The 16,126-nt window shown below is 33.9% G+C and overlaps 1 protein-coding gene across 3 annotated transcripts in view; it reads left to right on the top strand.

Annotated features, from left to right (window-relative positions):
* The window catches only part of LOC117104420 (sushi, von Willebrand factor type A, EGF and pentraxin domain-containing protein 1-like), a 46,269-nt gene that overhangs the window by 3,481 nt on the left and 26,662 nt on the right, over positions 1-16,126 (top strand). The gene's annotated exons all lie outside the window — the stretch shown is intronic.

The following is a 16,126-nucleotide window of genomic DNA, read 5'->3' as shown; positions in this document are numbered from 1 at the left end:
AAATAAGATCGATCGACTTAAAAAAATTATTCAAGTTAGACAAAGTCGACTTAGTCAAATTTTAAATGAAATCGATAGATACAACAGCTAAATGTATTTTTGCTGACACGCATTGAGTATATTGTATGGAAGTGTCAGACCAAATAGGCCTATGATATATAGCTTCTTGTCAATGTTAAGGAATATACCTAAGTTGAGCTTAACCAGGTACCAATGACGTAGCCAGCAATTGGGACAGTCCCACACAATTTTTCTATTGGGTCCACATCATTTATACAAAGAAAGGGTTCACATTTCAAAAAATTAGTCTAAAATATATTATTTCATATACAAAATTGGTCTACTTTTTAAAAAATGGGTCCAGAGTTCTAATATTTATGCGTAAATTGGGTCCACTTCATGGAAATGGTCCACATTATTGAATTTACACGTAGAATGGGTCCACCCTGATATTGTCCGGCACTGTTTGAAAATCCTGGCTACGGCATTGCAAGGTCCAGCAAACACAAAACGTTTTTATAACAATTGCGAACGTTGTGGTTTGGTATGTCACAAAATAACGTTCACACAACGTTGCAGGAAAATTCAAACGTTGTGAAATTAGGTTATAAATACTTACTTATGGTTCTACAAAATAACATTTTTAACACCTAACTATAACGTTCTTATAAAATAATTTTGTTAGCTAGGTAGAAACGTTCAAGCTCAGTGTTATAATCTTGATCAATATGTGTTATTGTTATGAGAATAGAACATATTTGAGTCATCTGAAGAAAAAAAAAAATATTTTAAGGTAAGAGCAGAAGAGGACCTAGCAATAACTAGAGACATTTTGGAGTTGAAAATCATATCAGTGTTGAATCTTGACGAATGTTATTTTGGAGTTAACTGAGTTAATGTATGTAAATTGCTGTCTATTTGAAAGGTCGTTTGACTAAAAAAAGGTTTTTTATGAATTTGCCAATAAAGTGTGTATTTAGTAGGGAAAGATTATTCTTGATAAGAAATCACACAATCTGTTCTAAATTACACATTTGAGGAGCTTAAAAACCTGATAATAACGAGGTAGGTCTTGGGTTTTCTATTTTGCTAATTTATTGAATTGGTGTCTTTTTTTAACAATTGAATTCTTGTGGAATTGGCTTCTTCGTTGAAATTACCACTAGTAACAATTGACTACTCTAAGTAATTTACCATAAGCCTACCGTATGAAATTAAGACGTTTGATCATAATATAGGCCTAGCTGAATTTAATACACATTGTAATTCATCAATCAATTAATGTAATTAATTATTATGTAGAATTTATAGATCAGCTTATGTAATTGACCACTCTAATTTTAATTGAACAGTCTTGAACTATATATGTATTCTTGACCATTCTATACATCTGTACTTAATGTAATAATTACCCTATATTATTTTGTAAAAATTAATTTCGAAAACATTAATGTCATTAATAATTATAACAAAATAATAGCCCTAAATAATATTAAATGGTGTTGATGATAATGATGATGATGATGATAATAATAATAATAATAATAAAAATAATAATAGTAATAATAACTATAATAATAGAGATAATAATATAAATGTTCATAGTTGATGTTGAGGAATTTATTTTTTTAGAAATATGATGCGTAGGCATGAACTACCGGTATATAATATGTGTATTTGTTATCATTCTATACAGCTATACTTAATGTAATACATTACCCTATTATTATTTTGTAAAAATAATTTCGTAAACATTAATGTCATTAATAATAATGAAATGACATAATAAATAATAATAAATTATAATAAAAATAATAATATAAATATTCATACGTATCTTATGGAGTATAATGTTGATGTTGAGAAATTCATTTTTTGTATAAATATTATGATGCGTAGGCATGAGCTATGATTCTATTACACCACGCCTTCGAATCTATCGCGTGATGAAATGTCCTCAGTACATTTTAGCACTTGGGATTATAAAAATCACACCATACAGATCACACCATCTCAAGCAACCTGTTTATTGACGTCTAATATTGATCAAACCATATTTCATTTGGTTAATAAAACATTTTAAAGACCGGATGCGGTTTGGTACTATTCTTAGTATTTGGATTGGATACACGTTTTACTTAATCAATAAAAAAAAAGCATTAAGGCCGGTTTATACTTTAACGATAACGATAACGATAAAAAAGCTAAAAAGCGATTGATCATATAGAAAACAAAAGTTTTTACACTAGGACGATTCGATAACGATTTATCGTGTATACGATAACAGAATATTTTAACAAATTAAATCAGATGACATCATAATCATGGAAAACGATAAAATCATTGCTACTACTACGATTTTAATGTTTTTCCATGATTATAACGTCATCTGATTTGATTTGTCAAAATAGGCCTATGTTGTTATCGCATAACTGATAAATCGTTATTGAATCGTTCTAGTGTAAAAACTTCTCTTATTTCTTTTATTTTCTATATGAACAATTGCTTTTCAGCTTTTTTTTTTATCATTTCGTTATCGTTGAAGTATAAACAGGCCTTTATACGCACATTCGTTTAACATAAAATTTACTTGAGTAAACCAAGTTTGCCGTTAACATACTCACGTTTTTGTTTACTAAAACCATTAGACGGTACCATGCAATATATTACAAAACCAGATGAAAGTAATTAAAGTCATTTATGAAATTTACTATAATGCACTCATTAAACATCTTCACGTGATCTGAAAGTAATTAGTTGTATCATAGAGCATAGAGTTTCTTTGTTGTATGGTTGTATCAATGATTCTATAGCTGTTTACACGAGCGTCATGCGCTGGCTGAGAGCCAGCGCGTAACCTCCCTTTGAAACTGCACGCACAAAAACTAGGTGTGAACATAAAGGATTGGTATTTTAATTGTCAGGTTAACTATCATTTACGCCCTAGGTAAATGATAGGCTAGGGATTTATGTCTAGTCGTTCTAACATGTTAACTTTATGAACTTTTGGCACAATTTAACCATAGTTTAACAGCCAATAATGTTTCTATTTTACGATTTATTACTTTGTCGGGACAGCGGCTCAAAGTCTGCTTTATACTACTATTCCCATATGTAAGTTGTTGATTTGGAATGTTTCCAAGTTTCATTCATTTTTTAATGGCAAATTGATTCCTTGAAGCCCTATAGGGTACATGTTATATACACATATGTACATTCCGCGCAATACTTAGGGCCTATGGAGAATAGCCTCCAATGCATTCATGTGTAATTCTAAAATTGCATTTGTAAATTCGTGTCCGAGAACGTGATTGAAGTGGGACGATCATAGTATTTTGGTCAAGGTTTATAATGCAAAATGGGATAGGCGCCTTGAGATAAAAAAGATATAACATTGGTAGTTTCCGGTTCCGAGTAAGCGACGAATTTGTACGTGATTGGCGATTTTAGATTTTTAGAACATTATAAAATGTCTAGAATTGTAAAATTATTTATTCCCACGAGCTATACTATGCGTTATGATAACTGGTTTGGGTCTTTAAGATGGTGGGTTTGGGTCTCTAAAACGGTGAACCATTTTTAATTGTAGTCTAGACCGCATCCATAAACATCGGCCGATACCTAGTATGAGTGGTTTTACCGTCTAACTATAAATTGACAGTCCAAATGTTTACGGTACCGTCAGCGCGGACGTCTACAGGCATAGCATTATATGTATATTTATTATATACTCATCATAAACTGTGATGTAAAGAGAGGGCATAAACACCATCATGTTGTTTATTTTTTGTTTTTCACGGTCTTGTTCTACATTTTTTTACATTGTTGTAACGCAGTATTCCATTTCTTCTTATCTTCTTCATAGAGCATTATCGTCCAATAAATTGGTGCATATTGACTCTGAGGCATTTTCTGAGTTGGGAAAGTTAACGTGGTTGTAAGTAGTCAAATGCATTAAACTATAATCATTTTAAATACAATTTTAAGTATGTCTAAATACTTACACTTATATAAAAATGCAGTTCATTTCAATTTTCCCAGTTGCGCACACATGAAAATCTGTCTCTTATACACATCTAGATGTGTATAAGAGACAGATATATATGTGTGTGTTTGTGTGGACTATAGAACACTACTTTATTAAAAAACATTTTTGGCCAGTCCTCTGGTCTATTTTAGCTTACAAAACTAAATGAGAAAATGTGGCTGATACAAGAGATACCGGTATATTATATATACATATATATATATATATATATTTCATATATATATATGTGTGTGTTTGTGTATACATAAATGTATATATATATATATATATTTATTTACAGGACAGTCGTTGAGAGCTATGCTACACGATGTACCATTATTCACACTGTATTTACCTTTCTTTGATTATATATATATATATATGTATATATATATATTATATATATAAAGGCCTGTTAAAAGTTGAACATAGTAGCATTGCGTCAATTGCACCGTAAAATTATATAAAGAGTAAAACCTAAGAAGCAAAAAGAACTTAGCAACACAAATTACTTCTTATAAATATTCACAAACTACAATCAATAAAAAGGGACAGTCATTACTGTAAACATTAAAAATTAGAGATTCAATGTAAAAATCCAAAATTATTATTTTAACAATTCTTACATCTTGATCCGATTTTCTGAATGGTCGGTAGGCTTTCGAATCTTAAAATTCGAATTTGGTTTGGTGTTGTGTGGATACACCTGAAGAAGGAGTATTTTGGAATCAAACTTAAGGTATTGCGTGCCTTGCGCATTGCGCGCGAATTATCACTTATTATAAACAGGATATGATTTAAAACATTTAAAAAAGAAAAAAATCATGTCGTCTCGTATTGTCACTTATTATATCTTCGTTGGGTTGATACACCTACTTGTACCAATATGATTGAAGCATTGAAACAAAATAGGGTGTACCATCGCTTTGCAGTGTTATATTTAATCTCATTAGTGAGGTGCATGAAGATAGCATTACAATCCATAAATCACCCAGTCAGACGTGAGCCTTATGTCACCTATTATCTTATTTACTTTGCAACGAATACTTTACTACAAATACTACTACGTACCTACGCACCCGGGCTAATTATTTCGCAATTTTCTTCATTTTTTTTAATTAGAAAATTCAAACCAAATCTATCTTTTTATGCTTGAGAGCAAGGCCCTATCATGTCGTGATAGCTAGGCCCTATCATGTCGTGAGAGCTAGGCCCTATCATGTCGTGATTGCACAAATGGGCCATGCGAAGGGTTAAAACAACAACCACAAACAAACAAAATAGTACAATTCATGACGAATATTGAATACTTATAAAAATGACAATATTTAATGGTATATAAAAAAAGTGTGTTCAAAGTTAAAATGAGCAGTTAGAAATGATTTAGGTCTATTTAGCGATTTCTTCAAAATTTGTTTTGCCAGCACTTTTTAAACGATTTTTCTATATTAAAGTTGGCTTGTTGCACTATATTGATACCAGGCTACAGAATGTACAGCATTAGTCTTGTCTACAGATGCTGGTGATATGGTCGATAGACAGATTTGGGATTTTTTTTAAATTAATGCCTGTCGTTGTATATAATCACATTTGGTCAAATTCGGGAATGTGGAGTCACCAACCTTATCAATACGATCAAGGCGCGTTGATTTATCCCTTTTGGAAAATATCGTCTGATTTCAACATTATCTCATTTTTCTCGACATTTTTCATCTGGTGATTTCAGCTGATCAAAGAGGTTGTTGTTATAGGTGAATGGTGAACATTTGTTGATCGTTCTAATGACGAAATGAAGGCACGGCCTTATCTACAACTCCGTGATATTCCAATTGCCAACATGTAACATATAACAATAGCACACTCAGCTAAATAGGCCTAGTGTATAGACACAAAGTGAACTAACTTTAAGATAGTTTTCTATTTTGATATTTAGGCCAATTTCAAATGAACATTTAACGTAGCAGCCAAAGGCCGAAAACTCGTGTATTAGGCAGCTAACACTATTATTATTATTATTATTAGGTCTATTATTATTATTATTATCATCATCATGGTTTATCATTATTAGTATTATTGTTAATATTGTTATTGCTAATGTTAAAATATTGTCGAAATAAAAAAATTAATAATAATTTTACAATGATAATTATTGCAATTATTATTTTTTTTAGTTTTGTAGTTCACCAGATATTTCAATCATTATGCCTACTTAAATTATCTTGGAAAAAGTCAGTAGTGTTAAAATGTACCAAACGGATCTAAAACATGATGGTATCGTTACAGAATCGTACGACTGTCAACATCGGTTTCAAATACCTAAGCTGATCGATAAGCTTGGGTCGTGATGCCACACCAAGGGTATAAAAACATCTATCGCAGTATGTGAGTGTAGGCTGGCATAACAGAATGCAGGCACCTACAAGCTTCATTCCATCAAGTGTGAACACAATATCGAACCCCCTCGTGCCCGTAGTCTAAAAGTGTCTAAACATGCTAGTAAGAAATACCTTTCAGCGGGGCTTCTATTATATTAACATACAATTCATTATTCTCTCTTTAAAAATTACTCGGTCGCTGGAGGAGGTTTAGAATTCAGAAATCAATTACACTTAAACCACAGTGTAGAGGCCTATCTTATGGGTTTTTTAACTGTACTATTCTCCTCAAATGATTAAAAAAATAATAATATTTCCCTCATCTTTCTGTCATAAACTTTTAATCAGTTCTTTTTATTCGTTAAAATTTATGTTCATTAGGCCCATATGGTTTCTTAAATATCATAAAGCTTTATACTAAATATGCCCTGTACCGTCCCCCACAAGGAAATAAAAGGTCTAATAAAATCAAATCAAATGTTCTTTATTTTCCATACAAAGCAGTAATAAAAAGATACAGTATAATATAATTAAAACAAATAAATTACATGGAAAAACAACTCAAACTCACCGTGTCACCTTTCACAAAAAGTTAAAAAAGGTCCGGTACCATTTACAATTTATGTTTTACAAAACTATAGATACTTACAGACCTAAATATATCTTACAAAGGGCTGTCAGAAATTCAAATAATCAATAAGGGTCTGACCTATATAAAGGGGCCTTAAATGCCAGATTGTAAGTCGCCGCGACAGCGTATTCTCTTTACTGGTGAAATTGGATCGTAGCTTCAAACTATTGTAGGATCCAAACTCCATGGTAACAGCGGTGGGTTATTGGCAACCTATTGATGACGGAATATAGGCCCAGAAAAATTGCATTATCATTTGATACAGGAAAACTACGGTATATTTTCAAACAGTATCTTTAGGAATCGTTGTTGTGATTTTGTTTGTCACATAATTGGGCCTCGGCGTGTTACCTTAATTTATAGTACAATTTATATTTTTTTTAATACTTTGTACTTAATTGTACAGTTTTTTTTATTATGCAACTAGAACAAAACGTCGTATGTATCTTGTTATACGTTACAACAATTAATTAATTAATATTTATTTGACATTACACTTTTACAACAGTGGCAGCACACAAGAAAGTGGCGCAGTCAAATTTAAACTAATGAACAAAGAGGAAAACAACAACTTAAAGCTAAACAAATGAAAGAACATAACTAAAGAAAATACAATTTAGAATTTAAATAAATCATAAACATCCCTCACCCTCCCCACACAAATAATGTACATAATACACATTACGTGCATACAGTAAACGTACACTCCACCCAAATATGTGTGTATATATATATATATATATATATATATATATATATATCCACGTACACATACACACACATCCACACATACACATATAATTATTTACATACATACACAAACATATATACATAAACATATACACATACATACATACTTATATATATATATATGTATATAAGATGTGTATAAGAGACAGCACTCAGCTAAGTAGGCCTAGTGTATAGACACAAAGTGAACTAACTTTAAGATAGTTTTCTATTTTGATATTTAGGCCTATTTCAAATGAACATTTAACGTAGCAGCCAAAGGCCGAAAACTCGTGTATTAGGCAGCTAACACTATTATTATTATTATTATTATTATTAGGTCTATTATTATTATTATTATTACATACATACATACATACATACATACACATACATATATACATACAAAATAATGTTACGTTACAACAATAAGTTATATTGTATCTTGTACATCACTATTCGTCGGCGTAGGATCATTTGAACAGCGCAGGGGGTTTTACCATGCCTGAGCACATCCTTTTTGTTCAAACATGAAAAAACATAATAGTAAATTAATGGAAATAAATGACAAAGTAAATTATTTTAGACGATAACAACGAAGTTATGTTGTAGTCATAGCCATCGATACTGGATGCTCCGTCGCTAGTTTTGCGCCTTTCATAAAATTCAGTAGCCTATCTTTTAAGCCACTTTTTAAAAAATCATGGATACGCACATCTTCCTTCCTCCTGAAGAAAAATATTAGGCCTAGGTATGTAATTAATTCTATCCTAGAATTTTTTGAGATTTTAGTTCGGTCGGGCTTGAGCTTTGGGGCTTCAGTGGCGGATCCAGAAGGTGACAAAAGACTAGCAGATAAAAAGAATCATTAGGCAAGTGTGAAATCATATTGATTAAAGATTAAAATGGCTAAAACATTGGTGGCACCAGTTGAGGTAGGCAAAGCGCCCCTCGTCGGGGAGCGCTTTCGGGTTAAAAACACAATTCGTCAGGGAGAATTTAAAAAAATGTATTTTCTACATAATAGACTCTGAAATCGATTAAAGAAATCTTAAATACGTTTTCATATTTTTCGACTTCCCGCCGACCACGCCCACTTTGATCTCGTCGGGGATATCGCCCCCACCCCCGTTGCGTACCTCGTCCCTCCTCTGTCGGGCATATTCTAGGGTCACCCTGGGCTAAAACTCCGAATACTGTTTTAATAGCCCTTGGACACCACAATAGGTCAGGTTAGGGAAAACCCCAAAACCTTTCTCTCTCTTCTTCCAAATCGGATCAAGGTAGGCCTACTCGAGTACGGTTGCCACTGGAGCACCCCGACAGAAAAATTATAAATCCGCCACTAGAGCTATAGTTGAGTTCCCTTTAATTTTTATGATGAACAGGTACCGGTTCCCTTCAAATCTCCAAAACGTTGTATTTTTTGGTAGACATGATGATAATGATTTTCGTTGATAGAACGCTTACGCAAAGCGATATAGATAGGACCTTATTGGCATTCGCTGCTGGCTCAATAAATTATAGCTAGTTCTGGAGAATGCTTAAAAGGGACGCAGGCAATACAATTTCTGGAGTTTTCAATTGACGTCAATAAGGAAAGTTAGAGTGACGTAAAAAATTGGTAGTTTAATGATCGACACTGTTTCTGCAGACCAAAGAGTCGACATTGTTAAAAAACGTTCTCCCTTTAGAGTATTGTATATTATGTTAGTCACAGGTGCTTGATTATTATAGAATTAGTGTTAACCATGATCGATTAAAATGTAAACATTAATGAGCTCTGTTCATTGATTGGCTGTAACTATAATAACCGTTCTCGTGTGCCTGTGCTCAATGAATGGATGGGTTTGCGACTCAACGTTACGCTAATGAATACCAAGACAGGTTATTGGGATAATAAAATGCTTTCAAAATACAGTGTAAATAAATGCTTAAATAATTGAGATGGTACGCCTTAATAAGTACGTCAGCACATGAAATAAATACCTGGAGGTAGGTTGTGGATAACATTTATCTACATACCTGGCTAAATACCTCGGGTTGCTTAGCCTAAACATCAAAACATAAGCCTCGGTTGGACACTCATTTCGTCGATCAATTAGGCAATTCGTTTCGGTATCTTAGTAAGAATATTTCATGTTAGACTTGGCAAACCGTGTGAGGTATTTTGAAAAACACTTTTAGAATAACATTTCGACAGAGAGAAGAAACCATCTTCCGGAAAGTTGATTCTTATGCTGTAGTTTGATAATACAGTCATTCTGGATAAGTTCATTTATTTAAAAGTTCAGTTAAACTTGCAAATCAATGTGTGATTGCTCTGTAAACTTTTTTTCAATTCCAGAATATACGGTTGTCAGAATATTATAGTCTTTCATCATATTTATCACTAATTGTCATAATCGCCGCCTTCTTTTAAGAACATTATTTAAACAGGCAAAATGTTTTGTTGCCCAAGGACAATGATATTTGGAAATGAGGGTCGGTCTGCAATTATTATTTTGGTCTATGCATAATTCTGGATTTCATTGTCAATTATCAATCACCTCATATATGTTGTTTTTTGAAAAACAATAAAGACTGCGAAGGTAACCCCTTCAGCATCATTCTAAGTTTAAAAAGTGTAATGTACCCAGAACCAAGTTCTGAAATTTATCAGAAACACACAATACAAGAAAGAAACCTCAAGTTGCTATGTGTTGTCGCCAAGGGGAAGCACGCATAGTTCGGTGAACTTTGACCCAGACCTATCAGGCTAACCCTCTAGAGTAATGATTTCAATATTCGTGAAACTGAAGTATGTATACTTAAAACAACCATTTTACCACGTTCCATCAACAGTTCTGAAGATGCGGTGGTCAGCTAAATTCGCACGAGTACACGTCATGGTCCCGCAGACACCTCGCACAGCGGGGCGCATGCGTCTATATTATGTAACGCGTTACATATCACAACCATTAGCAGGGATGAGAGCTCAGGATGTTTCAGCTCAACACGGACTTTAAAGGATGAATATCAGCGCGGAATCAATGATGATGTAAATTAATGAGAGCGCCACTTAAAACCAACCAATGCCTAAGAAGTAGGTCACATCCAATAAATTAGGTCACCTAAACCCTGACCTACAAAAACCGAAAGGTCCACTGATTAATCTCAGATAAGATAGTATAATACATAATCCAAGTATCGAAATGCACGCCATCGTGTCGGGATTCAATATTTCGACATTAATTATGTCATCATTAGGAATGATGACCTACAAATTGCCTGATAAGTTTTTACAACAGTAGTATGAAACATTATACCCGTATTTTGTTTATCTTACGTTTATTGCTTAATGTTCTTTTCTGATATCTCAATGTTAATGTAACTGATATGTTTTAACAATAGGCCTATAGATTATCTGAAATTTGTGAACAATATGATCGAACCACCAACGCACCTACTTAACTAGATATTCATAACTTTCTCTTTATAGTAGGGCCTATTAGATCCTCTATATCAATATCATAAAGAAAATACAACACAATTTTCTGTATGATTATATTAAATCATAAATTTAGTTTATCAATCGAAGAGTACTTGTACCGCTATATGAATGATGAATGAATAAATCAACACCCCCATTTCAAGACTTGTAGATACGCCGCTGTAAATATGAAATAATAATAGAGAGAATGTAGGGCCTTGACCAGTCCCACTGTTCAGTTAATGTTATCGTCGAGATAATAGGCATACTCTGCTCCCTCTTAACACCAATTTCGCCCTACTCTTCTTTGACCGTAATAGTAGGCCTAGTAGTAGCCGTATATGAGGACGTGGTAGTCAATATATCATGGGTTCAACTTTCTCATTAAGATCTAAAATGTCTCGCGAATTATGTCGTCATAATATAGCTCAAGCCAAAAAAAATGTGAATTCGGGTCTTCAATTTCTTCTGTTTTGTTCTTATCTCGCCCAGTGTTCTTTGCCCGATTGGAGGGATAGGAGGGCTAAGTTACTCGGCAGCAATGGCCGTCTGACTAATGACTATTTCCGGTGGGGTCCAGAATCGAACACTGGTGAAAATCCCGGGTGCCTTGGGAAATAGAAAATATCGGTTATTGTATTAAGCTGTGTTAAGACGTTTTAAAAAGGGTTTGATTTGTCCCACGAGGACTGGAGTGACTTTTCCCACCACTCCAATTGAATCACAAAGTTTTGAGGACTCAATGGATCTCAGAAATCTGCCAAAAATACAATTTCTGAGTTGTTGGTCCCTGTACCACCAACGATTACATAAAAGTGAGTTCAACTGATTTGAAAGTATAATCATATGCTAACTCCGGCTATATACGTGACCTTACCGTTGTCAGTGTCTGCAAGTACTTAAATAAGCATTAAGTTAACTCCAACAAAGGTAGACCGAAGGTGTTTGAAAGTAGTATAGTGACTCATACAAGATATTTACCTTAGAAAATACCGGAAGAGGTTTTGCTTGATTAATAAACGAATCTTTGAATATTTCCTTCCTAAAACTATAAAGTAGATGTATCCTTAAGAAAAGTCCCATTAAATAGTATAATTTGATTGTGAATTGTGATCATAAACACCCGTCACTACCCATTGTTTCCATTTTCACTTCAATAGACTGCGAGTCTGGTCAACCTTTTGTAATCCCCCTATTCGTCAGAATTTGATTACATTTTACTTACTTGGTACTTGGTGTTATCCTCTTGAATACTCCATTTGAAAGTCTGACAACGAGGCCTTGGGGGGGAAGGAGGGGCTTAGTTTAAGATAATCTCCTTAAATATATCGTTGTCGGGTGCTTCCACTGTATCCTGGGGCAGTTTGTTCCATTTTCTAACCGTTTTTGGTAGCAACGAGTTGATATAAATATTAGTTTTGGCTGCAATTTCAAAAAGTTGGGCATTATGGCCTACGTGGTCTATTTATCTTCGGCAAACAGGCATCTGGCTTAACATTTTCTTTCTTAAAGGACTACAAATCAGTGAAATTTAATCATTGTCATTTCTGACTTTAATATTAATAAAGATAAGTACAAATTTTTAAATGTAGAATCCACTTGCGAAACGGTATAGCTAGGACCAGACCTTTTCAGAAAAGCAAGATTATAAAGAGGACCAACTTGGGTAGGATGGCTATATAGGCCCTAGGTCTTAAAGATTGCCACAAATCGGCCTATGAACTTGGAAAAAAAGGATTGCTTAATTTGTATAGCTATTTCAATAAAAGGTATTGGCTTTTAACTGAAAATTAGAACAAGAAGAAACTAACGGAAGTTAGGGGTCATTCACAATTATCAGAATTTTTGAAGTGTACAAAGTACCGTACCTTTTTTTGGTACTCCCTCCCTCCCTTCCCTCTGAAAGTATACAAAATAACACTGTTAATTTTGCAAAACATTTTTTTTTGTGAAGTCAACTAAAGTACTGTACTTGGTTACACAGCATATATATTATCCATTTTGTGTTATAATATTAATTGGTCATAACAATCTATGATTTTAAATATATCACGTTTAATATTTTGAATCAACATGTTCATGCATATGTAAAAGTTTACAATTTTGTTTACCCCCCTCCCCTAGCGTACTGTTTGTACACTTGTGAAAATGTAGATAATTGTGGACGACCACTTAATACCGGATACAATAACATTCAAATATTACTAGAGGATTTGCATATATAACCCTTAATTTTAGGCAGCAATTTTTTACTGGATTTGTTTAGTATGTAACGTTGAAAACTATTTGTTTCGATCTGTAACTTTTTAAAAGTTTATAACTTACATAATGGTTAAGTCCTAATGAGCAAAGATTTTTATTTCATTTTAGTTGGCAGTATATACCTATCTTTTATTTATCTGGACGAAGCGCTTCAGTGAATTCAGAAACTTGACAAATTATAGGTGTCAACATATTTAGCGTGTCTATGCTAATAATGGTGTCAAATTTTGTTTGACGGCTGTTTCCAATCGAGGAAAAATTGATTGTCTTGGGAGCAATTTGCCGTTTAAATATAATTGGTCAGTTAACCTTTCAAACACCTAGCTAGGTATCATGTGAAACTAGTTTGCCATGTTTTCACAGCCGAGGATGTATCACCATGCATCCCAAGGGTAACCTCTCATTTTATGTACCTATGACAACACGAGGCAGGTCAAAGACAGGCCACGGACAGGATAAGGTGAAATCCTCGTACGAATAATCTTATTTACCATGCTCAGAATTCAAGGACAATTATAGAATATCTGCAGAGTTGTGTTGCATAATATTAATCATAATTCGTATCAAGAGAGGCACTGCACTAATGTTCATAAACTGTCCTACAAAAAAAACCCCCCAAAAAACACCACATGAGAGGCTTACACATATCTATAGCAAGCCCCGCTTAATAATTTTTCAAGTTAGGTTTTGAAACTAATCAAAGTCAAAGTAATTTTATTTTCTTCCTCCATCATGAAAAGTAAACATAAAGGTCATTAAATGAACAGGTATAAATAGGCCTATGCATATGCAGATACTGTAAATCAAATCTGGGAGTAGTTATACTGGGCAAAATACAAAATACCAAATTAATTTCGACGATAAGTTTACAATTCTCGAAAAGAGCTTTATTATATATCGATAACCAAATGAAAATAAATTATGTTCATTCATCTTTACGTAAACCATAACCCCTTACCATTCTCTTATTAATAATAGAGAGCAATGTTGAGTATCATAAATTGGAAGGGGGGGGGGGGGGGAAACCATTGCAACGAACGCCCTCTATAAAACCAATTGTCAAAACTTTGTGTTTTCAGGATCACATTACGCGAGATGTGGTTTTGTAATTTTTTTTTCTAGGCCTAGATGTCTAAATACATAGGCCTAGGTATATTATTAATCTGCATATGTGTTTAGAATACTGTTATTATTATCTAAAATTGCTGTACTGAGTAGGCTAGGCAGATTATATACAGCCTCATGCAAATAAAGTAGGCCTATCTATAGGCCTAGGCCTGCCCTAGATAGAGGGGCGTAGAGTAGTAGTAGGGCCTAGGCCTATGTATGGTTAGCCTAGCCTGCACTACCCTAGGCGAGACCAAGGGTCAGGATAGGCCGAGCCTTCTAGGTCTACCTGGAGGGTCTTAGGTAAGGAAGAAGCGCACTATAAATGCCCATACGAGTACCAGTAAGTTAGCACGTAGGCCTATGTGTGCTAAACCTGGATGATGAGTAAAGTTAAATTGCACAGATGATAGGCTAGGGTTTAGTTTAGGCCCAGTGCCTAGCCTAGATCTATATATTCAAATTTGCTAGGAAATCGCTAGAAAAATTGGTGTGCGGATTCGTAAACTTACTGCATAAATATGTAGGTTTAAAAAAGCCTAATTTTCAGCAAAATCTGCGCTGAAATCGTCAATGGATTTCTAGGCCAAATTTTTGCGTGGAGGCCAGGAGGAGGATATATTCGCTGCGCAGGCTAAACTATACAGTCAGGGGAGGCGTAAGGCCTAGTCTCTCCATAAACAATACTCTTAATGTTCTTAGCTTAGCACTAGGGCCTAGACTAGGAGTAGAGTCTAAGACAAGAGAGCTAAGGCTAGAAGCTAGGCCAGTGGCTAGGCTGAGTGCTGCCTCTTTGGTTGGTTGTAGAGATGTTTAAACATGGCAAGTATATCATTTTAACAGTCTGAGTGATTTAGAATTTTTGTATAGGAAATTCAATTTAGAATTTTTGACAATGTGATAACACACATTTTTGTAAAATTATTATGACTAAAAGGGAAGGCAATTCTGATGTAACTCATAATAATGTTCACAGTACATTTTAATATATTATACAAATGTCTACGAGGAAATTAGGCCTACCTAAACTTCATCAGTAACAATCAATTTATTCTTCTTCATCGTATTGCAAAGAGCTGCGAAGCGTGTCAGTGTGCGTACTACTAACTAGTAAATCATTCTCATATGCACAGCTAATGCATAAGCACAGTTAATATATTGATCACTGAGCAACCAGTCACTGCAACCTGGCAGTTTGGTTTAATATATAGCCTAAATATAATTATATAAATCAGGGTGACTGCATTACAAAGCAATTATAGGCTATGTTCACACACACGGCGTAAGACTGGCGTGGCTTACACCAGGCGTAAGCTAATCCACGGATTAAAATTCCAAAGTGTTCACACAAACGGCGTTCGTTACACTAGCAGTAATATTGGCCTATCTGGTGTGGAATAATTTTCAGTTTTAAATAATGTATGTGTTAACAGGTAGTAAAATTAACAGTGCATCATGAAAACTTTTAAATCTGTGAATTGTTCGAAGTGAACTTAGGCCTATATGATTATTGTATTTTAAAT

The sequence above is a fragment of the Anneissia japonica genome, unplaced genomic scaffold (assembly GCF_011630105.1).
Source record: "Anneissia japonica isolate Jap-2015-1 unplaced genomic scaffold, ASM1163010v1 scaffold287867_len1003013_cov215, whole genome shotgun sequence".
Taxonomy (NCBI): domain Eukaryota; kingdom Metazoa; phylum Echinodermata; class Crinoidea; order Comatulida; family Comatulidae; genus Anneissia; species Anneissia japonica.
This window is presented reverse-complemented; position numbering and strand designations above follow the sequence as displayed.